Source organism: Maylandia zebra, linkage group LG3, assembly GCF_041146795.1.
Source record: "Maylandia zebra isolate NMK-2024a linkage group LG3, Mzebra_GT3a, whole genome shotgun sequence".
Taxonomy (NCBI): Eukaryota; Metazoa; Chordata; class Actinopteri; order Cichliformes; family Cichlidae; genus Maylandia; species Maylandia zebra.
The window spans coordinates 27,523,842-27,548,154 of NC_135169.1; the positions used below are offsets into that span (position 1 = coordinate 27,523,842).

Consider the following 24,313-nt stretch of genomic DNA (forward strand, 5'->3'; position numbering starts at 1 on the left):
AATTATGGCATAAAATTATGATAAAAGTAAACGTCGTGATAATAAATTACTTTGAGTAAAAGCTTCTGACAGGTCCTGCTTACTTCAAAGTCACCCTCTTTGTTTAATTTCAGTTTTTTTCCCCACAATCCTTTCATCAATGAGTCATAGTGGATGTTGTCTCATTGCTGGTGGCTGGCCTGTTTCACCGACACCTGAACTGTGCATCACTCGTCAGCCTTGGTGTTTGTCTCTTACTTTAATTTTGGTACAAGGATGCCTTTAATACACCCCAGGACAGGATGTGCTGTCCTACACACTAATGCTCTCTCTCTCACTCACACACACACACACAATCGTATTTGGAACAAGGACACCTTTGATCGTGTTCCTCCTGGGTTGTTTATATCTGCATTTCCAGATGTGTCAAACAAAATTGAAAACGGGCATGTATTGATGCATGATGAGCAGCACATACATCATTTCAACAATGTGTGTAATTTCCATTCTCTTATCTGGACAAGTGAATCCTCCTATCCACATTTCCTTCACTTTTGCTGCTCTCTGGATTGTTTTGGGGGATTAGTGTTATCTGTTGTGTCACCACCCACCTTTACACTGTACAGACAGATAACTTCATTAGCAATTTTTCACAAGGTAATTGGATCCTGGGTTTTTAGATTTGCCTTCAACGCAAACAAATCTCTTTTGGTGGATGAGTCAGTGTGAGCTTCAGGGCAGCACCAGAATACATAATGAAGAGGTCCGTGTTTTGTTGAAGGGCACTTCAGTGACATTGCTGAGGACAAAATGGAAGTTCATTTAAAAGGAAACTTTTTCATTTGAAGCAATCAAATCACAATGGCAAACAGGTTGGTCAGGCTACGTGTCACTTAGCACCATTTATCAGCTGGACTTGTGATCTGTAAAACTGGAAACTATCTTAATATGTTTGGGTCCACGTTAGCTCCATCCATCCATCCATCCATCCATCCATCCATGTTCTTAACTGCTTATCCAATTGATGGCAGACAAGCAGCAGCAACAGTCACCTTGCATCTGACTTGACCATGCTTTTATTTTGTACTGTTTTTTACTCAATATGGGGCAAACAGTTTGGCTTGCTTTGTGACTAGTGTAGTAAACAGGCATCTAAGAAATCTCTTATCTAGTTTTGATGAGTGAAATGTATTTTATTTTTATATTACGTAATTAAGAGATCTGACAAATACTAAAAGTACTGGACTGCACCTTTTAATCACTAAAATGGACAATGCTATGGGCCTATTTTTCTAGACTTTGGCCTGGGGTTCCAGTGAAGGATAATCTGAATGCTTCAGCTTACCCAGACATTTTAGTTAATTTTAGTTTTCAACAGTTCCTTTTCTTTTCCGGCATAACTATGCAACAAGCACAATGCAGTGATCATAAAGACATGGTTGATTTGGAAGAACTTTGCTGGCCTGCACAGATACCTGACCAGACCAACATTAAATACCTTTGGGATTAACCAGGACTTAGATTGTGAGCCACATTCCCTCAACAAACATCAGGGTCCGATCTCTAAAATGTTCTTCTGGAATAATGTGCAGATATTCCCACAAACTCTAAAACCTGTTAGAAAACCTGCCCAGAAGAATCTAAGCTACATTTTAAAATGGGATGTCATCAAAATGGCTGTAGGTGTAATGTGTTCATGGACCTACAGTGGGGCAAAAAAGTATTTAGTCAGCCACCGATTGTGCAAGTTCCCCCACTTAAAATGATGACAGAGGTCAGTAATTTGTACCAGAGGTACACTTCAACTGTGAGAGACAGAATGTGAAAAAAAAATCCATGAATCCACATGGTAGGATTTGTAAAGAATTTATTCGTAAATCAGGGTGGAAAATAAGTATTTGGTCACCTCAAACAAGGAAAATCTCTGGCTCTCACAGACCTGTAACGTCCTCTGTAAGAAGCTTTTCTGTCCCCACTCGTTACCTGTATGAATGGCACCTGTTTGAACTCATCATCTGTATAAAAGACACCTGTCCACAGCCTCAAACAGTCAGACTCCAAACGCCGCCATGGCCAAGACCAAAGAGCTTTCGAAGGACACCAGGAAAAGTATTGTAGACCTGCACCAGACTGGGAAGAGTGAATCTACAATAGGCAAGCAGCTTGGTGTGAAAAAAATCAACTGTGGGAGCGATCATCAGAAAATGGAAGACATACAAGACCACTGATAATCTCCCTCGATCTGGGGCTCCACGCAAGATCTCATCCCGTGGGGTCAAAATGATCATGAGAACGGTGAGCAAAGATCCCAGAACCACACGGGGGGACCTGGTGAATGACCTGCAGAGAGCTGGGACCAAAGTAACAAAGGTCACCATCAGTAACACACTACAACGGCAGGGAATCAAATCCCGCAGTGCCAGACGTGTTCTGCTGCTGAAGCCAGTGCATGTCCAGGCCCGTCTGAAGTTTGCCAGAGAGCACATGGATGATACAGCAGAGGATTGGGAGAATGTCATGTGGTCAGATGAAACCAAAGTAGAACTTTTTGGTATAAACTCAACTCATCGTGTTTGGAGGAAGAAGAATACTGAGTTGCATCCCAAGAACACCATACCTACTGTGAAGCATGGGGGTGGAAACATCATGCTATGGGGCTGTTTTTCTGCCAAGGGGACAGGACGACTGATCCGTGTTAAGGACAGAATGAATGGGGCCATGTATCGTGAGATTTTGAGCCAAAACCTCCTTCCATCAGTGAGAACTTTGAAGATGAAACGAGGCTGGGTCTTCCAACATGACAATGATCCAAAACACACCGCCCGGGCAACAAAGGAGTGGCTCCGTAAGAAGCATTTGAAAGTCCTGGAGTGGCCTAGCCAGTCTCCAGACCTCAACCCCATAGAAAATCTGTGGCGGGAGTTGAAAGTCCGTGTTGCTCGGCGACAGCCCCAAAACATCACTGCTCTCGAGAAGATCTGCATGGAGGACTGGGCCAAAATACCAGCTACTGTGTGTGCAAACCTGGTAAAGACCTATAGTAAACGTTTGACCTCTGTTATTGCCAACAAAGGTTATGTTACAAAGTATTGAGTTGTATTTTTGTTATTGACCAAATACTTATTTTCCACCCTGATTTACGAATAAATTCTTTACAAATCCTACCATGTGGATTCATGGATTTTTTTTTTTCACATTCTGTCTCTCACAGTTGAAGTGTACCTCTGGTGCAAATTACTGACCTCTGTCATCATTTTAGGTGGGGGAACTTGCACAATCGGTGGCTGACTAAATACTTTTTTGCCCCACTGTATATGTGTGTCTCTGTAATGTAATGTCTTGCTAAATAAGGTTGCTAGCATTAGCTGAGAGTGAAAACCCCCATAAGCGCTAACATGCTAAACAGACGTTTAAGTCTTTGACTTGGTTCACTAAAATAATTCTACTTTGTTTTGCCTTCTACCAGGTGTGAAGCGCAAGGGTAATTCTATATGTTCAATAAAAAATGAATAGTAGTTTGTTTCCCCCAGAAGAAATATTGGTATCTGCCTTATTTAGCTGAAATGGTAGACATTGTAAGTTGGGGAAGCACTGCTAACTCTAATTTGTAACTCTGAATTACATTGAAAAACAATGTAATTCAGAACAAAAGCGGCAAAATCGAAAGTGGCACTTAACTTCTAAATCCAAACTCTGGTACAGAAACATGTAGCACACACAAAAAACAGAGATGACAAACACATCCTCTGAAAACGGACAAAAGGAAAGAGAGGCTATACACACAGAGACCCACTGAGGGTAATCAAGGCAAGAGGAAACAGCTGGGGAATGAAGAAAGCTGAAAGCAATTAAGGTAATGACAAAGGAGGAAGTGGAACTAAATATAACTAAAGATACAAAATATAGGAAAGAATTAAACAAAGTTTAAGACTACATAACAAGATACAAGAAACACAAAGGCTACTCTAATAAACAGAGAAACACAAAAATGAACATAAAGCAAAATAGTCACTAAAACTGAACTCAGAATAATAACCATCAAATGAGAATGAGACTGTCTACTACAATAATGAAAACGAAGTCTCTAAAGTAACAATGAAGAAAAAGAAAACTAAAAATTCTCAAAAACAAGCAGAAACCCACAGATCGCGACGGTCCTTGATAAGAGAACAGATCCATATCAAGATATGTCAGCTTAAAGTCAGCCTGTGTTTGCAGGTTGTATCACAAACACCACTGACATTTGAGACACAAAAGGCAAAGCATTTTAATTAACACATGCTTCCTTCAGTTATCGCTCTGTCAGGTGGGTGCACTTGATGTTTCTCTGAAATGTCAGGGGAGTTTTGTTAGTTTTCACCCACCTGCTCTTCAACTTCACCTGCTTAGATTTGCTTTTTATGTTGCATGACAGTGATGTGCATGTAATCAAAGTCTGCACCAGCTTAACAGCAAACTTCATTCTTAAAATATATTTCTATTTTATGTTCCAAATTAGGAATTTTCCTAACTTTAAAATATATGGAAATGTGGCTGAGCAAATATGGAATTGTGGTTTTAAAAACATGGAAATCCTGAATGGGACATTCCAAAAAAAAGTGAGCAATACTCTTTGGAGAAAAATAAATGGTAATACAAATAAATGAATGAAACATAAACAGGGAATAACAATGAAGAATTAAAATGATGGAAGACATGAGAGGTAGAGAGATGGATGAAGGTGATTTGTAGAGACGAAAGGTGAGAGAAGAGAGGTGGTGGAAATGATGAGGCAATTGAAAGAAGCAGTCAGTTTCAGCCTGTCCCTTCCTTGTTGGCTTGGAGTGAATACATCGTGTGCTTCATCATGTATTTGTCATCAGGCCTCCCAGACAAATCACTATTCCTTTATTGTTCTGAGCAGGCAAAGTGACTCTAATTCTGCTGGTGATCGAAAAACAAAATTATAGAGCGTCAGTGAGAGCAGAGATGGAGGGAGGGAGGGAGAACGTGGCGTGAACCTCATGAATGGTGTGAGTAACGAGAGACGGGCTGAGAAACGACTGATCAAAGACGAGCTCGGCAAATGAAGGATGAGCGCAAGGAAGGAATTACAATGAAGGTATGATTCACCGAGAAGTGAATGAATATGGGAGTGCGTGAATGGCACGAGTGATTAAGGTATGGACGGGCGGAGAAACAAATTGAGTAATTGGGAGGTGGAGCAAGAAGAGGAGGCAATGATGAATGAGGGAAAGGTGACGGCACAAGGAGGGGAAGGAGACTTTGAGAAAATGTCACTTCTGCCTCATATTCCACTAAATAAACAGTTGTGTTTTCTAAACAACATTTCCTCTTTCAAGGTCTGTAGCTTGAAAGAGGAAATGGGCACTATTAATGAAAACAAATAATAACATATCTATTTTTAACTAGTGACAACCTCTGGATTACTTTAAAGCACAGGTGTTGAACTCCAGGCCTCGAGGCCTGGTGTCCGTGCAGGTTTTAGATGTGTCCTTGATCCAACACAGCTGATTTAAATGGCTAAATTACCTCCTCAACATGTCTTGAAGTTCTCCAGAGCCCTGGTAATGAACTAATATTCTGATTCAGGTGTGTTGACCCAGGGTGATATGTAAAACCTGCAGGACACCGGCCCTCGAGGCCTGGAGTTCGACAAACCTGCTTTAAAGTAATGGCCAATCTTGCTTTCCTACATTGTATTTACAGAAGAAAATCAGGTATGTGGGCTGTTTTGGGGAGGTTAGGATACTCTACTATCTACAATCTGCAGCAATAATAATACTATGATTTTACAATGTAAATCTCAGCTGTATCTGTGTCGTATAGGCAGGGTACACCCTAGACTGGCTTAAAAGTAGCATTTCAGAAAAGGAACATCATACCAACATACCAATATGGTGGTAGTAGTGTGGTGCTCTCGGGCTATTTTGCTGCCTCAGGTCCTGGAAGACTTGCTGTGGTAAAATGAACCATGGATTCTGTGATCTACCAAAACATCCTGAAGGAGAATGTCTGGCCATCTGTTCAGGACCTCAAGCTAAAGTGCACTTGGGTTCTGGAGCAGGACAATGATCCTAAACCCACCAGTAAGCCCACCTCTGAATGACTTAAGAAAAACAAAATAAAGACTTTGGAGTGGCCTGGTCAAAGTCCTGACCTGAATCCGATTGAGATGCTGTGGCATGACCTTAAAAAGGTGGTTCATGCTTGAAAACCCTCCATTTCCTCCACAGTCTGTAAAACACTCATTGCCAGTTATCACAAACGCTTGTTGCTGCTAAGTGTGTCCCAACCAGTTATCAGGTTTAGGGTTCATTTTTTCACACAGGGCCATGTAAGTTTGGATTTTTTTCCTCTTAATAATAAACTAGGGCTGTCAACGTTAACATGTTAATGCGTCATCATGATTAATGTGATTACAATCTTTATCGTATTTTACCCATCTGGAGCGCAGAATGGACAAACTGCCTGAAATATGTTGATAGAGACATTTCTGGGGTCATTCTGCGCTCCAGATGGGTAAAATACGGCAAACACTTTTAACATCTTAATTGTGTAGACATTTTTTGCCCATCAAAAGCCCTCATGCAGTAACATAGACCACAGTCTAACATCAAAAACTGTATGACAAACACCTTTGAGAAATTTTTTTTTTTTCTTGTTCACACTAAAATGCATAAACTGACTAGCTGGTCATCCAAAGGCTGAGTGTGCAATCCCTTGTGATTGTAAGGTGATATCACAAGTCACCCAGTAGGAATCAACCGCTCGACAACCAATCAAGGTTCAAGTCAAAATGACTGTAATCACTCTCAGATTTGCAGGATTGCAAATAATTGTTGTCTGATTTATAAATGCAGATTGCCAACGCGTTACCAGCAATCTAATTCAGTCTTCCTGTTCCTATATATTCCTACAGCAAGGGAGCTTTGCCAACTACAGTGCCAATGTCATTTTGCAGTTCAGTGGCTATCCTGCATCAATTATCACTACTATCACAATTTGAAGGACTCTGTTAATTTCTGTTTCAAACCTGTGAGTTGTCCTATCTGACCCCGAAAGGAAAAACAAACAGAACCGAACAAAAAACATGTTAAACCTAAGTCTGTAAATAAGCACAAACTGCAGAAAACTACAAAAGAAAAACACGGTTAATCCTTGTGCTTTAAGTGATAACAAATTAGTGTGTTTATCTATTTACAAACCTATATACAAAAACCCTGTTGTTTTCCCCACAAGACACAACACACAGAACCATCACAGATGTTTGGAGAGGACAAAACCACTGTCACTTACTGCCAGGGGAATGCTGCTGGAACCAGAGTTTTTAGAATGGCCAGATGTTAGACCAGATAAGGACCAATTAGCAGCTAACACACTGACAGCCCAACCCATGGGTCGAACCAGTCAGGAGACTTTCCAGTGGTATCGCAAAGATCTTCAAAAGTAGAGACATAACATTGTCATACTAAGACAGTTCACAGAAAAAAACTCTTAAATATAATGAAAACAGTCAGGGTAACAGTAGTTAATGTGAATTTCTGTGTAATATGAGTTTCCATGTTTATAGGCGGAAACAGATTTGCAACGTATAGCAAAAGTAAATGCCAAGTTGAACCTATTCAATCTCGAACTATGAGCAGACTGACTCTGTATTATTCACGTTTCATTTACATCTTGATGCACCAAAGTTGTACTCAAGACAACTAACCGCAAATGGTTGCATACCTGGTTTTTACAGTGTGACTGTATCATTAAACAGAGAGACACACAACAGTTTAGAGTCACCACAGTCCAAATATCTCTTGAGCCCACTGTCCAAATGTTTTTGGACTGTGGGAGGAAGCGAGAGAACCCACACAGGGACAGGGAAAAGATTCAAACTCCAGCCTTTCTAGAGCCACACTGAAACTTGAGTAGCACAAACTGCCACCAAATTAAATGCTCTGTTGCTGCTGATAAAGACTTAAAATCTTCTAAAGCAGGGATGGGGGAACTCCAGGCCTCGAGGGCCGGTGTCCTGCAAGTTTTAGATGTGTCCTTGATCCAACACAGCTGATTTAAATGGCTAAATGACCTCCTCAACATGTCCTGAAGTTCTCTTGAGGCCTGGTAATGAACTAATCATATGACTCAGGTGTGTTGACCCAGGGTGGTATGTAAAACCTGCAGGACACCGGCCCTTGAGGCCTGGAGTTCGACAAACCTGCTTTAAAGTAATGACCAATCTTGACCTGTGTTTTTAAAGGAAATTTACATCTGATATGCTAATGCTAACAGTTTAAAGTAGAAATGGTACTATAGTTCTACCTCCCTTGTGACCAGGGTTTGTATACAAAAAGACAACATAATCCAGATTCTGGTAACAATCCAAAGCACTTGTAGGAGTCTTAGTATTCTCCGATCCCTTGTGCTGAATTTGGATTTTTTTTTATTAATTAATGCATTTTTGTGTTATGCCATAGCTGCTGCAATGGTTCAAAATACACTTATCACTCAAGTACGCAACAAATCGTGTGCAACCCTCAGTTTAATCCACACTAACGGGTCTCAGTCATTCGTCGGTCCCCTCTGCTCCCTCTTAAGTGTGAAGCGTACTTCAGCATTGGATGTACTGATTCTGTGTGTTATCCCTTTGTCTAATTTGTTTCAGCATCAGCTGAATTCACACATGCACTGCTGCCCTCAACTCAATATAGCAGTCAATCTCCCAGGAACTCACAGAAATAGAGTGGCCTTTATGCGTCCTGCCATTTGCATGCACTAAGCAGATGGCACATGTCGAAGTGTTTAAAATGGGGAATCTGGCACAGACTAACTCTCGTCACATAGTTCATGTAAGATAAGTTCATACGCTGTTAGGGCCTCATTGTTTTGGCAATTCCCACAGTTCTGTGTGAAAACAGCATTGTGCTCTTGTTTGTAAACATATGGTTCTTTTGTCCTTCGTATGCTACTACTGTACATCTACTCATTTACTTGTGATGAGACTTATTTTTGTTCTTGTCAGCTACTTCCTTCCCCCTGTAGTGCCACACACGCCAACACTTGAATTACCTCATGCGTCTTCAGACATACACTGAACTTTCCCAAAAGGAAACTTGGATGAGTCGTGCACTTAAGTTCAATTCTACCATGGGAGCAGTGAGCGTGATAAAACAATCCGCCCAAAGGCAAAAAGCACTCCCTTTGCTTGAACATTCAACTACATCACCAGTTCTTTATCAACTGATAAAGTTACTGGAATCATTACACATGTCAGTTACCATTTATCCCCATCACTCACTGCCAAGACTGTTTTCTTTAGAAGGTAAGTGTACATTTTGATGTGGGACTGTATTTGTTCTACATATCAAAATATTCAATATAACACATTTCTTTCTATTTTGCTTCCAAGAAGGCAGACTTTTTGTGAAGTCCTTTCAAAGCTTTTCTTTGGACCTCGGCTGCTTTTTCACTCATTTTCAGTCCAGTCCTTGAACCTGACCACAGGAATGTTTTGTTAATTTCACCTGACTCACAAGTCATTCAAGCCTAAAAAGGCAATTACCTCAAGACAAAGAACCATTTGTATCTTTAGGCATGACTTTACTAATGGCCGATTACAAACGCACATAATTGGTTCCCAGTTCTTTAGTTGAATAAAGAAAACATGCCAAAGATAATATGCTCTTGCAGTGGTGTTCAGTGTGTCCTTCAAAAATTGAGGAAACTGGACAATCAGAGGAGAAAAGCAAAAAACTAAATATTTACAGCAGATGAACAAGTCACGCCCTTAAGAAAGTGGTAAAGATTCATCAAAAACCTGACACAGGATACAAGTGGACCTTCAGATGATCCATCTGCTGTTCACTGAAGCCTCGTCAGAAATGGTCTCAGTGGAAGGGTGGCTGTCAAGAAGCCATTCTTAAGGAAAAAGGCTGAGGTATGCCAAACTACACAAGAACTGGACTGAAGATCAGTGGCAACAGATCTGATGGAGTGATGAATCCAAAATATTTGGTAAAATTGTCATAAATATGTATGGAGGTGGTCAGAAGAGAGTCCCTACAGTGAGAGTCCACAGCCATCTGTAAAACACGGAGGAGGCTCTGTCATGGTTTGGAGCTGCTACTTAAAGAAATGGCAAGAAAACTTTGTCTTTAGTGTTGAAGAATAAAGGTGGTCATGGCTGGTTAAAACTATACAAACTCTGTCTTTGCCTTATGTATTATATTTCCATATTTCCATAAGCTGTTGCACTCATTTCCCCTTTTCCTTTAAAAATATGAGAAATGCGGCGGTTGCTCAAGACTTTCCGACTCTGTATTATGTGTTTAGCTACTGAAAATCCAAGCTTTTCTCTGATGTACTTACCCATATTTAAGCCCTTAATATTCATTAGCATGAATGTAGTCCAAGACTTATCAAATATAGACTTTGTCAAAGCACCTCTTGATTCAAAACTCTTTCAAGATAACAATACCACAGCACCAGAAACAAGAAGAGCTTTTCTGTCATCTTTATGGGGTCGTACCTGTTAGACCACCATGGTGCATTATAACCATTATGCACAGCTTCCATTATAAGAGTCCCACACAAAGTATTTGAAAGGTCATATGTATTATATTTCATTCAAAGGATGCTGATGTTTATAAAATAAGCTCATGCTCAAAACAAAAAGCTTTATTGTTCCTCATGAACTTCAATTACTGAAGCAAGGACGACCTCGTCACACAGTTTCACATACAGCTGCATCAATAGTTAAGCCTCAGGGAGTATTGTGGCCACCCTCTGCCTCTTACCCTCTTTCTAATTCAACAGCTGCTGCTTGGCTCTTTGGCTCTGCCAGTTTCCCGAACATTTGTTAAGCTTGGCACTAGACTAAAAGAAATTGTGTTTTCCGTCCATGTTTGGGGACAACTAAGAGAATGAGTAGCATGGCAATGAGGTGTAGTTGTTACTGCAACCAAAAGCAGCAACATATTGGGAGCATTAGCCATAGGATGCCAGAGCCATGGGAAAGGATTTCAGGGTGAGCACATTTCCAAAAAACCTCAAATTTAGGTATGCTAAATGTTACATTAGCCATGTTAGTCATAAATATAGCAAAAATGACATGTTTTTCTTTTTACAGAAATATATTTTTGCAGGTGTACGCTAATGATGGATGTTCTGTTTTTCTTAGGAAGTGACACTAACCCCCACAGAGATGTAAAGGTGTATTGTGTCTGCCTGTGCAGGTTTTCTGCATAAACAAATGTAAATCAGCAGCTCAGATCCCATTTCACTGCGGTGGTTCTTAATTACTTTGACTCTTTAGCTGCATCTCCAACAAAAAGTGTTGACAGTGCAGGATGAATTCAGGGAGGACTACTTCAGTGGCAATTGCTTCTTTCTGCTCCAATGAATGATAAAGACATAGGAGGACTTATGCGTGCGTTATGTGTATGTGTTCATCAATATTCTCTCTACCGGGAATGATCAGACTTGATAATTAAGCTTGTGTTATAAATCAGGTTATATGGAGTTTACTTGTATGCCTATACTGCATTTCGTGTTAGATAAAGGTTTTGCTACCCATTGCATGTTTACCTTTTTGCTTATTATAACTGCTACAGTAGAAGTCAGTGTTTACAACGAGGGAAGCTTTATCAGGTGTGATCAGATACTCCCCATTGTCATGTTCCACTTTGTCCAGTTCAATTTTACTTGTCTGAAAAACTCCCCTGTTTTACTGCCCGATACAGACAGCCGGCCTTTTTCTTATGTAATTGTTATCCTGTCAACCTGTCAACAACTGTAAGACAGGCAGGCTTTGACCAGACTGCCTTTAGGTGCCTGCATTTTCTAGTTCCTGTGTCAGAGTACTCTGCCTGATCAAATGTTGGAGTCTCTGGACCTTCCAGGATCAGATGCCTTTACAGAGTTTTGGGTTTTTGTTTGTATTAAATTTTACAATCTGTTTGCATGGTCACTTAATGATGGGTAGAGAACTCTCACAGCTCTAAATATATATAACCAGTATTCTTTGCTAAGCTTCGCAACCGTAACAAAACATACTGGGGTATTCTGAACTTTAGCGATATCAAAATATAAAGTATATATATAAAAACACACCTGGATTTCGTAAAGTGTGTTTAATTTCATCCAACAGAAAAGTCGCCCACTAGAGCCTCCAGGTCTGGTAACTAATCTACCCACGATGCTTTAGGTTTGTAAACAGTTTGAACCTTATATTTGTAGCCTTTTAGCAAATTGCACCCATTAATATGTGATGAATTAGCTAAGTCCACAGTCACACAGCCTAAAGACCTGTAAAATGTGCATTCTCCAACCAGTCTCTGATTCGTTTCTGGGCCTGCATGAATGGGGCTTTAGTGCTCTATTTATTTATTTATTTATTTTATTTAGGACAGTGCATGTTAATGAACATAAATGTAAAAAAAAATTACATGAATGTAAACATACCAGATTATAGCCAAGGGCTAATTTCCATCTGTTGTCCTTAAGCATAAAAAATAGACATAATAATTCATAAAAATTCATCATTCATTCATAATAAAAACTACATCACCAAACTTACACATACACACCATTCTGTTTCCAAATAAAACATTAAAACTATACAACTCATACATGATCACACACTTGATTTGTCCGTAACCAGTTTTTAACCTTTGCCTTAAACAAATTGAGTGTAGAGCATTCTCTAATGGGTTGAGGAAGACTGTTCCACAGATGGCCTCCCTTGACAGAGAGGACGTTCTGCCCAGATGCTGTCCGTCTGTGGGGTATAAACAAGTCTCCTCGGATTGAAGCTCGAGTGGTCCTGTCTGAGCTTTCTTTATGCCTAATGAACTGCTTTAGTGGTGGTGAAGCAAGGGAGTGTAAGACTTTATATATTAAACTCACTCTTTTAAGTTTCACTAAGTTATTGAAGTTCAGTAATTTATGTTTTTTTAACACATAAACTCCCACACGCAAGTGGTCAGGGAATATAGTGGGTTGCCAGCTACTGTATAGACCTGCTTGACTGGGGCCTAAGAGAAGTAAATGTCAGTGTAAAATTACATTATTTGCATATGAAGAAAGTTAGACATCATATTATCAATCTGTCCATAAATCCATCCATCCTTTAATTTTTTTCCACAAATAGAATTGATGCTCACGGTGGGTTTATATATAAAAAAACATGCATATATGAGTTGTCATTTCATTCATTCCCTTTGTACTGAGATTGAAGATCCATCATATGCATCATCTTTCCTGGCAGAATTGCTTGTTGTGAGCTGGTCAGAGTGGGCTTTTTTTACTCTTTTTACTTTAGAATCGAGAAAAAAAAGATAAGGATCGAGCATACTTGTATCACAGTTGACCGGCTGACTTCACTGAAGCGCTTCCCATCTCTGCTTGACTGTGAGCCAAGTAGTTTACACAGCTGGTGTAGTGCCTGTTAGGGCCTGGATGGCATATGACTGGGCAGCTAGCAAAGGCTCACCCATGCTCTGTAGAGTATCTGCACAGACACTTTGCTTGTACAAACCACAAGTCAACACCATCTACTAAAGGTTGTATTCCAGTTCCATTAAACTGCATTCTGAGTTATGATTCAGAGGAACTGTAGGAATATTTTCTTTGCATTTTATTGATTAGGCTCAGACAGCAAAACATTTTAGGTAGTGCTGTCCTCTACCAGGATGTGTCACAAACAAGAATTAAACACCACTTGCTTAAGAATATGCTTGAAAATGTGTTTAGTTATTCGGGAACATAATTTTTTGGGAGGACGGTCCTGCACGGCACTGTTTCTTTAGAGAGCAGTGAACAACTGAAAACAGCTTGCAGGTATGTGTTCATGCATTCAATGCCTTCTGTATCGATTTCTGCCTTCACTGTGTCATGATGATTGATTACAGACAGTGAGAAGAGTGACTTTTATGCTGATCTGGTGAAGCCCGCCCAGCCATGAAGTATGGGTGGGTGAAAATATATTTAACGCAGGCTTGTGTTCAAACATTTGCTTGCTTAATGCCTTGATTTTCTACACTGTTGAGTAGACATTTCGAGATTGTTAGATTTAGATTTACTGTGTTTTACCCTCAGGTCTTCTGTTTGAAGCAACACTTGTTCCCCTCCAGGAGAGGCACCACCCATATCTTTCATTCTAGCCATAACACATACTTGAGCTTCACCAGAGCTGACCAGCCACTGGAGGAAGGAAGATTAATGAAGAAAAGGCTGGGCTTGGATAGAAATAATGAGGAGATAGATTCAGCAGTCAATGAAGTAATAAATGATGGACAGTGCGGCAGCAAGGCAAGGCAAGTTTATTTGTATAGCACAATTCAACAACAAGGTGATTCAAAGTGCTTTACAGAGACATTAGAAACAAGAACAAATAAAAAGCATGATTTAAAATTGAATAAAACAAGCAAATAAACTAACTAATTAACAAACAAACAAACAAACAAACAAACAAACAACAGTATATAAAATCAAAACAGATAAAATCAGAACAGTAGATAAAATCAGTAGTTAAATGTAAGTTTTGAAATTTAAGCTTAAAGCAGCGGGATGGAACTGCAGAGATGGAGGAGTGTGAAGTGAATGCATGTATGCAGGGAGGAAGAGAAACGAAAGAGAGATGACAAGAAGAATGACAAAAGTGGAGGGAGGAGAGATTTTGAGCTGGTTTGATATGTAGTTTGAAAAACACTTTATTTTTAAAAAAAGTTTTGAAACTGATTGTTTCATAACTTGTCCTATCAGCAGCAGGAAATGTAGCAAACTCTGTTTGGTCAGCATTGGGTGCAAAACTGGTTAGCCTTTTGGAAACAATCACATGTTAGGTAATTATTACAGGTTTAATTTAGTTCAATTCAGTTATATAGTAATAATTTAAAACAAGCTTTATATTGTGAGGCAAAATCTCTACAATATTACAGAGAAACCCCAATAATCACATAATCCTCTATGAAGAAGCATTTGGTGACAGTGGAATGGAAAAACTCCCTTTCAACAGGAAGAAACCTCTGGCACAACCAGCCATCCACTGTGACCGGTTGGAGTGAGGGGAAAGAAAAGAAAGTAGGGAGAGACGGGACAAACACCAAATGGGAGAGAGTCAGAGTTTAATAGTGGTGCAACGGATCAAAATTCTCACGGTTCCGATCGGATGGTTTTAAGTCACGGATCGGATTAATTTTCGGAACAGCAAAAAAGAAAAAAAGACAACATTTTAACATTTATTTATTAACTTTATAAGTATTTTTGCCTATTAAAAACATTCAACTCAAGACTCATTCCACGCAAATGTATAAAAACAAATTAAGGTGCAATATAGGGCAGTACAGGGCTTTGTATCTAGCACTCCGCTGTGATATAACGGGCGGTCACGGTCACGTAGCTTTCCGTTGCCCTTGAGGTCCACCCATTTGTAGTTGGGCAACAGAAGATGCCTGGGACAGTTCAGCCTTAACTTTAAACTTTTCCTGCTCATACATGCCTGGGTACGATCTTGTCACTGAAGTGGATGCGCAATGGGGTATCATTGCGTGGCTCAAGTACGTCCATCATAGTTTAAACCCCTTGTTTTGCACAATGGAATACGGCCTCCCATCTGCAGCTAAACACCCCAGTAGCTTTTGTAATAGCTTTAGCCCGATCGGACTGGGCAGCAAAGGGCTGCTCCACTTGGACCACCAGCGCTGGCCATAACTATCACTTGACAGACCCACCACGCGCAACAGACACACATACTTTTTTTTCTTCTTTTTCGAATCTTCGGATCACGTGCGTGCCAAACCGTGGAGTGGGATCGGTTCGGATTACGGATCAACCGTGATCCATTGCACCACTAGAGTTTAATAATTGTTAATGACTGAACATACCAGTCGTAAACCAAGTAAACCTGCAATCCGATAGGGAATAAAGTACTATGAGGTCTTTAAGATATGTTGGGGCTCTATTAAACCACATTTTCTGCTTTCATAATTTATCAAATCACCCAGTTTTAAAACTTGGTTAAAGCAAACAGTAATCTGCATGTTAACATGGAAAAGGTTTAGCAGTTCACACACTGCAGAGCTACAATTTCCGGTTTTATTACTGATCTGCTTGTTAGCATGAAGACAGCATAAACAGACTTGTACCTGTTGACACCGCAGGCAGGAAAGAGAAATAAAGGCTAAGGTGAATAAGAAAGAACATGAGAACAGGTAGAAAGTAAATTGCAGGGAAGTGGAAGGTAAAATGGTAGATGCTGAGAATGGCTGGCAGCCAGCAGAGAGAGAGGGAGCACACATGGTGTAATAGTAGCTGACAAAGGGATCAAAGATGCTAAGTGGAGAGGATGGAAGAAGGAGCAGGAAAACAAGGGAAAAACAGAATAATCTAATAAAAATAAACCTGAAAATGGAAAAGGTTACTTGAAGACCTCAATCCATGCAGGGTGTTTTGGTATTTAAATGTCTCTGACTCACTTTTTCTCTGACTTTGTAACTGTTTATCATTCGTTCCGGTACAGTGTGTTCAGCTGAGAGGGGATAAGAGAGATGCTAGGGAGGACATCTGATAGGGGATGATGAGGTTCTCTGTTACAGAATCAATGGAGAGGAACATGATTGACCTTTCACCTTGGCGAGTCTCAGCCTTTTTTGACTAACAGAGCACGCATTAATCTTTCTGCTTCTACTCCTTCTACTGACCAAATTTTGAGGCTTTGGCTTTTATTTTCACTGAAAGCAGCACTTTCTCCATTCCACCTTTATGTCTGTGTATATACACTCGCCCTTCACTTCGTGAGTTACACTTTGCCACAAAGAATTAAGACAGTTCTGATGGAAAAAAATTGATGCCGTGTCACTACGTCCCCAATGTGCTCTGTTGGCTTAAGATCTGCTGACTGTGGAGGTCATTGTAATGTTCACATTCATTGTTCTGCCTCTGTCCCTTCACTGCACAACCTCACAGGCCTGCTAGCTCAGTCGGTAGTGCATGAGGCACTTAATTTAAGGGTTGTGGGTTCAAGGCCTGCGTTGGGCTTTCACCTTATGGTCAGTTATATTGCAAAAACTTCTGTGCTTATTGAGATCCTCACCCTTGCTCATGATCAGTTAATCAAGTGCATTTCATTAGCAGCACCTGACTGCTACTAACCCATATAATCCCTCCTGGAAGTAGTAAGAGTGTGCTTACGGCTGCTCCAGTTTGCAGGTCAAGACACGAACCCCAAGTTGCTCTCTGATACACCAACTAAAGTGTGAATGTTAGATAGAAAACATAAGAAAAAGTGAATGAGACATGTTGTATAAAGTGCTACATAAGTCCATGTTGGGTGCTGCTCCTTTAGGGACATTACCTGTTATGGAATTTTACAGTCAGGTAAGATCCTAACAGTCTTAGTCCCAGCCTTCCTAACTCCTGATGAGTGGGTGTTGTAGTTCAGGGACTAGAGGTGGTTGACTCCTAATCAGAAGGTTCTTGGTTTAATCCCCAGTTTGGTTAAAGCATTTGCGTCGCTGAGGTTTGTAGTTAGAGCATTGTGAGAGCTCCTATAGAGTAGACTAACAATCCTTTATCTTAACACCACCAACAGCCTGAACCATTTATACAAAGCAGGATGGATACATGTTGTTTATGCAAAATTCTGACCCTAAAATCTGAATGTTGAGAGAGAAATCAAGACTCATCAGACCAGGCAATGTGCTTTTAATCTTCTGTGTTTGGGCCTGTGCACGTTGGACAGTTTCCTGTTCTTACCTGACAGAAGTAGCAAGTGGTGTGGTCTTCTGCTCCTGTAACCTGTCTGCTTCATTATTTGACTTTATTATTTGGTTTTAGTAAATGTGTATTTTAACAGTTATGCATTTTACAATTACAAAACAGACCTTAGGTGATGTAACTGGTAGCCATATTGGAGATAGTTGTAGCACAGTTTTTATTTGAGATATTGTGCTTTTTCTTTTATCACTGATTTGGCTTTGTTATTATGTGCCTTTGCGTTTGGATGTCGAAAAGCTTCACATTGGGCTGCAGATCTCTGTGAGGCTGCTTTTCAGGTATGCGATGACTTCTGCAAAAGTACAAATAAAATGGTCGATTTCTCCAGCAGTTTCATTGATGTTCCAGGTTGGTTTAGTGGTCTTTATTGATCATTAAGACCATTCATACGGGAGGGAACTTCAGCAACACACTGTTACAGTGTATGATGGTCAAGCAGAACCTTTATAACTATTTACTACAACTACAAAATGAGACATAGGCAGACACAGTGCAAGAGAGCATGCAGGAAAGCAGCAGTAAAAGTGCTTATTGAGCTTCATTAGCTTGTACATTTCCACTGAGACCAGTTACTGTAAATGGAATCCAATATTTCCTCTGTAACAGCCGTGCCCACAAAGACACACAAACGCAGACAAACACAGTTCAACGTAATGGTTATCGATATATACACTGTTGCTTTTTCCCCTTAAAGCTGTGAACTGCTACTTTGTGTCTATCAAACCTGTTTTGTTAATTGAAAACTTTGGCTGTGTCATGTGAAGGCTGTGTGCAGGCAGGAGTGGTAGTAGGAGGACCCAAAGTGCAGACACTCAGAGGCAAAACGCAAACTCAAAACAGCTTTAATGCTAAACTCAAAAGGGTAACAAAACTAGGAATACAAAATAAGCTTACACAGCAAGATGAGGGTAAATCACGACACAGCCAGATGAAAACACAGGGCTTAAATACACAGAGGGAGCAATCAGGGAATGAGTAACAGGAGGGAAACACAGCTGGGGCAAATCAGGCCTAACGAAACAGGGGAAGCAAAACCAGATACATTAACATAAGACATGGACCTTCAAAGCAAAACAGGAAACATAACACAGACTGAACAAAAGACACAGACTCACATGCAGGCACTACAGAGGGAACAGAGACGTGGGACCAGGGCAGACACAGACACGGAGATATAGCCGACAGGGGAGACAGCAACTAAGGATTACACAGAGACATAAACCATAAGACAGAACTCTAACAAAGAAACCAAAGACTGGAAATGATAAATAATATAATAAACTCAAAAACCCTGGGTCAACGACCCAGGCATCCTAACAGGCTGCTCTGCATCCAGTGCACTCTTATATACGCCATATATAACCAGCGAGGAGTCTTTTTTTCTATGAGTAAATATTTACAATTAGTTGAAAAGAAATTGGCCAAAACCAATTTTACGAATTTAGGCATTTAACAGAAATGGTGTTGTTTGTCTATTACTACTAAAGCATGCAACTCTGGAGCAGAAATTGTCGCCTCTTTGTCTCATTGTAGGTTTTTTCCTGATTTTTTTTAGCTGGATACGTAGCCTCTTAAATATCACTTTGTCAGTAAATATTTAAGTTGTTTATAAAATATACTGCATGTTAAACAAACCCAAAGAGTAAAACTGCCCTTACATGACAGTGGCTTGTCTTTTTGCACTTTATCTGCATGTAACCTGATTGAAATTACACATAATCCTCCTACTTTCAGTTTTATTGAATGTGGTGGGGACTTTAGTTTGAAAGAGGTAGAAAACAAGGTAGATCAACTGACAGTATGAAAAAAAAACATCGGGAAAAAGAAACTTTCTCAGTCTGACAGATGACAGCCTGTGAATGAAAATATGGCAGCAGAGAGTCTGTCTGCCAAATTTCTCCAGGATGAGGGATGTGACACTTAATAACAGCCTTTCTTATCGTACACGTATCATAGAGACACAGAGTGTTTCACGTGTGCTTCCTTCAACGTTCAGTTTGCACAGATTTAAAAGGAGGCCCAAACTAAAATGAACTACCTTCACCTTCATTTCTTCCACTTTTTTTAATGAGCTGCTCTGAGCTGTACCGTTTCGTAGAACCTCCTATTACTCATTCGTTGCCCGCCCCAATCATTACCAGCAATATTCGAAAGTCCACTGGTTTTCAGTGTAAGCTGTGCCACTTTGAAGTTGAGTGGGGATCCTTTGCAGCGTTGACAGGCAACTAATTAAATCTGATCTGGAGTTCTCGTTTGATTCGCCGTTACTGTTAACCACAGTCTCCAGGGAAGATGAAGAAAACTAACGTTAAAGATATCGTTCTTTAGCTCTTTAGTGTCGATGGGGTCTTCGCGATGAAGCTGGCTGTATGTCTTAAATAGGCGTATAAAGAGGATCGAGTCAAACAGATAGACAACCTGTGAATCTGAAGCTGTAAGCTGTTAAACTGGTGCATTAACCTCCTGCCTCCTAAATCTCTCTTAAGAATCAGCTGTTAACAATGCTCAATTTTCCTTCTGTTAGTTAAAGAATAAAAATATTGTGTATTTTAAGTACAAACATGGTGCACGTTTGAACCCATGAAGCACATTTAATGAATATATTCTCTTTAAGAGCCTTTAAAATCTCATTCGACTGATCCTTAAAATGCTCTGCTACTCTGTTTGAGGACTCAAAGTGCTTTCTTACTACAAGCCTCATTCACCCACTCACAGTGCATTTTTTCTATGCCTAAGCATGTTTAACTTAACGTTTGCACACTCAGACTCCAGTAGATATATTGGAGGCAGCTTGGGGTTCAGTGTCTTTCCTGAGTACACTTTGACATGCAGACTGCTGCAGGTACTCGAACGACAACCTTCTAATTCGTAGACGTTACCCTCTACCCACTGAACACATGTACAGTTTATTGTATATCAGCATAACTTTACACATACAGCGAGCATAACGCCCAAGTGCGTATTTATAATACAAAGGCTTAACTTTCCATTAAGAAATGTTGAACTTTCCGTGTCAATTTGGTGTCCTGTGAGGTTACAGTGAAAAGCTCTGCATAAAACAATCCATGCAAATCCAGCATCTTGTTGCCCCATATGCACCAATCCATAGGTCAATGATACCTTGACTGCATATTTGCAGATCCAAAACAGTTTTACATTCATCAAAATGCAACATTTGTCCCCATTGGCGAATGAAGGAGAAATTGATATCCACAGTAACAAGTCTGAACAAATGGTCTGTTTCATGAATGTGAATGAACGGAAATCAAATTTGTTCTGTAACTGTGAAATGAGAGATGTTGTTTTCTTTTCTCTTAAAATTAAACAGCACTGCTTTGCAGACTGAACGAAGAGAAGATTAGGCTAATATTTATACACCAAACACTTTGTCTTACACAGGAAGGCATTAATAATCAACAGTCTGAAACAGTCCTCCTAAGATACAATAAATAGCATTTGTCTTGAAAGTCAAACTAAGTTTTCCTTTCGTCCAATTCATTCCTACATTGATTGTGGGCCCTTTTTAAGATGCTTTGGACCGCATTTTTTCCATGTGTGCTGTAGATGCTTTAAAGGGTAATGCACATATATTAAAGGCAATGAGAATATGAGAGTCATGGGAATATGATTACTAGGAGTACTCTTTTAATATTGCTTCATATTCTACTGTTAATTAGAGCTGTTATTAAAAGAAAAGTAGTCAGTCTCTCACTTGGTTGTGGAAGATTTTGGCCCACTCTTCTTTCATTCATTGAGGTTTGCAGGCAACACAACACAGCTTTAGAGTCAGGTTGAAGTCTCGACTTTGACTGGTCCAGTAAACACTTCAGTAATTCTGTTGTAGATTTGCTGCTATGCTTCGGATCATTGCCCTTTTGCAAGACCAAGTTTCATCTGTCAGACACAAGGTTTCATGTTTGAAGAGAAAACTTTGGTATACAGAGGAGTTCATGGTCAGCACAATGGCCACAAGGTACCCAGGTCCTGTGGCTGTAACACAAACATAGATGATCAATTGTCCACCACCGTTCTTGACAGTTGGTATGAGGGTTTAGTGCTGATATGCTGTGTTGGTTTTCCCCAGACATCTCTACTGGTTGATTGATTCAATTCATCCATCCATTCGCTTCCGTTTATCCTTTTCAGGGTCGCGGGGGGCGCTGGAGCCTATCCCAGCTGTCATAGGGCAAGAGGCGGGGTACACCCTGGACAGGTCGCCAGTCTGTCGCAGGGCCAACACACAGGGACAGACAACCATTCGCACTCACATTCACTCGCACATTCACACCTAATGGCAATTTGGATTATCCAATTAACCTATCCCCACAAGCTGCATGTCTTTGGACGGTGGGAGGAAGCCGGAGTACCCGGAGAGAACCCACGCAAACACGGGGAGAACATGCAAACTCCACACAGAAAGACCCCGGCCTGATGGTGGAATTGAACTCAGGACCTTCTTGCTGTGCGGCAACAGTGCTAACCACCGTGCCACCGTGCTGCCTTGATTCAATTCAGTTCAGTTAAATTCCATTTTATTAATGTAGCGCCAAGGCAACAGTTGCTTCAACGTGCACATTGTTCCAGAAATCTTGTTCAGGATGTATGTTTGCACACCTAAGCTGTACTGCCATGTTCTTTTTAACCTCCTAAGACCCGAACTCTTCCACGACATGGATTTTTAATTTCTCTTTGATATTTGGGCTGATTGGGACCTGATGAATGTAAAAACAAAGAATTACCAGATTTTATTTTTTACCTTGTTTTTTAAGAAAAATGAGAGCCACATATGAGGATATTCATTTAAACTTTTGATAGAACCATAGCAGTATAATGTCCTCGTAAGTGGATATCAGGCCCATGTAGAGCAAAATTGAGTATTTTGGTCTAAATAACCCAAAATGTGATGTCCACATATGTGGACGCCAGGTCCTAGGAGGTTAAAGAGAAGATGCTTTCAACTGGCAACCTTTGTGGAAAGGTATGCCTGGTAATGTATACACGAGGCCTGTTGAGTCTGAGATGTAGCTCTTTGGTGATTCAAGTCATTCGAGTTTCCATACATCAAGCCTAGATAGCGCAGCATGAGACTCTTAGTCCGATAGTTCGAGCCGCACGTTGGGCATTGGTGTTTAAAGGTCTGACGATGTGGTGAATATCCAAGGTGGTGTCAATGAATGCTGCAGTCCAGCAAACTGTAAGGGTGTGTTAAGTTTTTCACAAGGGTCCAGTGAAAACCTTCACATGAATGTATATCCTATAATAATAGGCCACGAGGTTTGCTATGTGACTTGTGTCAATTCTGCATAAGCATTAGATTATTTAGTACTGCATTAAAATATAAAATTATGCATTTGTATTATAGGCATCTTTTTTAAAAGTGAACAAACCGCAAACAAACCCTCATACCCGTGTGTTTGTGTTTCTGTGTGAAAGACATATTTGGTATTCTTCACCGGTAACCAAATCAATTAAATGCACATGTGCACCCCCAAAGAATTTAAGACTGCAGGTGCAACAAAGAGAATTTAAGTGTTTGATCTTTTCCCCGCATCGGAGGACGCCTTCAGGCTCACACGCAAACAGGTTTTCTCTACAAACATATTTAATGCTCCATCTCACAACGTCCACCTACACAAGAAAACGAATGCACACACCTACACGCATGTCTCCTCAACACCCAGCATGTTAAATTTGGTTGTCAGTGAAGCCCAAAAGGCATGCAGCTTTTTCTACCCTTTCAGTGTGTTGCTTTACTTTTTGCACCAAATAGTGACACCCCTTTCTTCAAACTGACTTCCGCAGATGCAGAGAGAGAGTGTCAAGGACACATCAGCAACTTCCAAGACGCCTGACGCAAGTCAACAGGAGGACAGGTGCTTCTGAAGAGCCGAACTCTGAGGTGCAGTAAATATACTTTAAGGTTCTTGAAAGGTCCCTGGATGACAGGCAGATCTCTGCCAGAACATGTGTATGTGCTAGATGAATGTGTGTGTGTGTGTGTGTGTGTGTGTGTGTGTGTGTGTGTGTGTGTGTGTGTGTGTGCGTGCGTGCGTGCGTGCGTGCGTGCGTGCGTGCGTGTGTGTGTGGTATTTAAAAAAAACAATCAAACAGCATTGTGCGTTCAGTGTTTCTCAGTTTAGAGGTCTCTAATGAACATTATTTCTCACAAGGCCTAGACATTTGGTGGCATCGCGCCGTGGCCCTACAGAAGTGTCGAGTTGAGTGGAACCACTAGAAATAATTCAGTGTACAGTCTGTGTGTTTGCATGTCCCAGTGGGACTGGAGTGTGTACGTTCAAGAGTGAACCTGCTGCGTTATAACAGGCTGCAGGATTAACCCACCTGACAGGCATTTGATCAGGTTTGTGGCCGTAGCCAAGTGAAATCAAGGGAATGTGTGACGCTCCATTAATCCATGTATTGGATCACACTGTGTATTTAGTCTGATGGTTTTTTTCTGTCACCAGTGTCACCATATATTGCAGCCAACTGGGCAGTAGCAGAAAATGAAATGATCATAAGGACTTATTGAAAACAAAGGTTAAAATTAGAGTTCATTCTGTTTTTT

At 40.5% G+C, this 24,313-nt stretch overlaps 1 protein-coding gene across 2 annotated transcripts in view; it reads left to right on the forward strand.

Moving 5' to 3' along the window:
• The window catches only part of htr2cl1 (5-hydroxytryptamine (serotonin) receptor 2C, G protein-coupled-like 1), a 227,148-nt gene that overhangs the window by 45,133 nt on the left and 157,702 nt on the right, over positions 1–24,313 (forward strand). For both annotated transcript variants that reach the window (XM_014409373.3, XM_014409374.3), the window contains exon 2: positions 23,548–23,644. The gene's annotated coding sequence lies outside the window, so the exon portion shown is untranslated. The remainder of the gene's footprint in view (positions 1–23,547; positions 23,645–24,313) is intronic.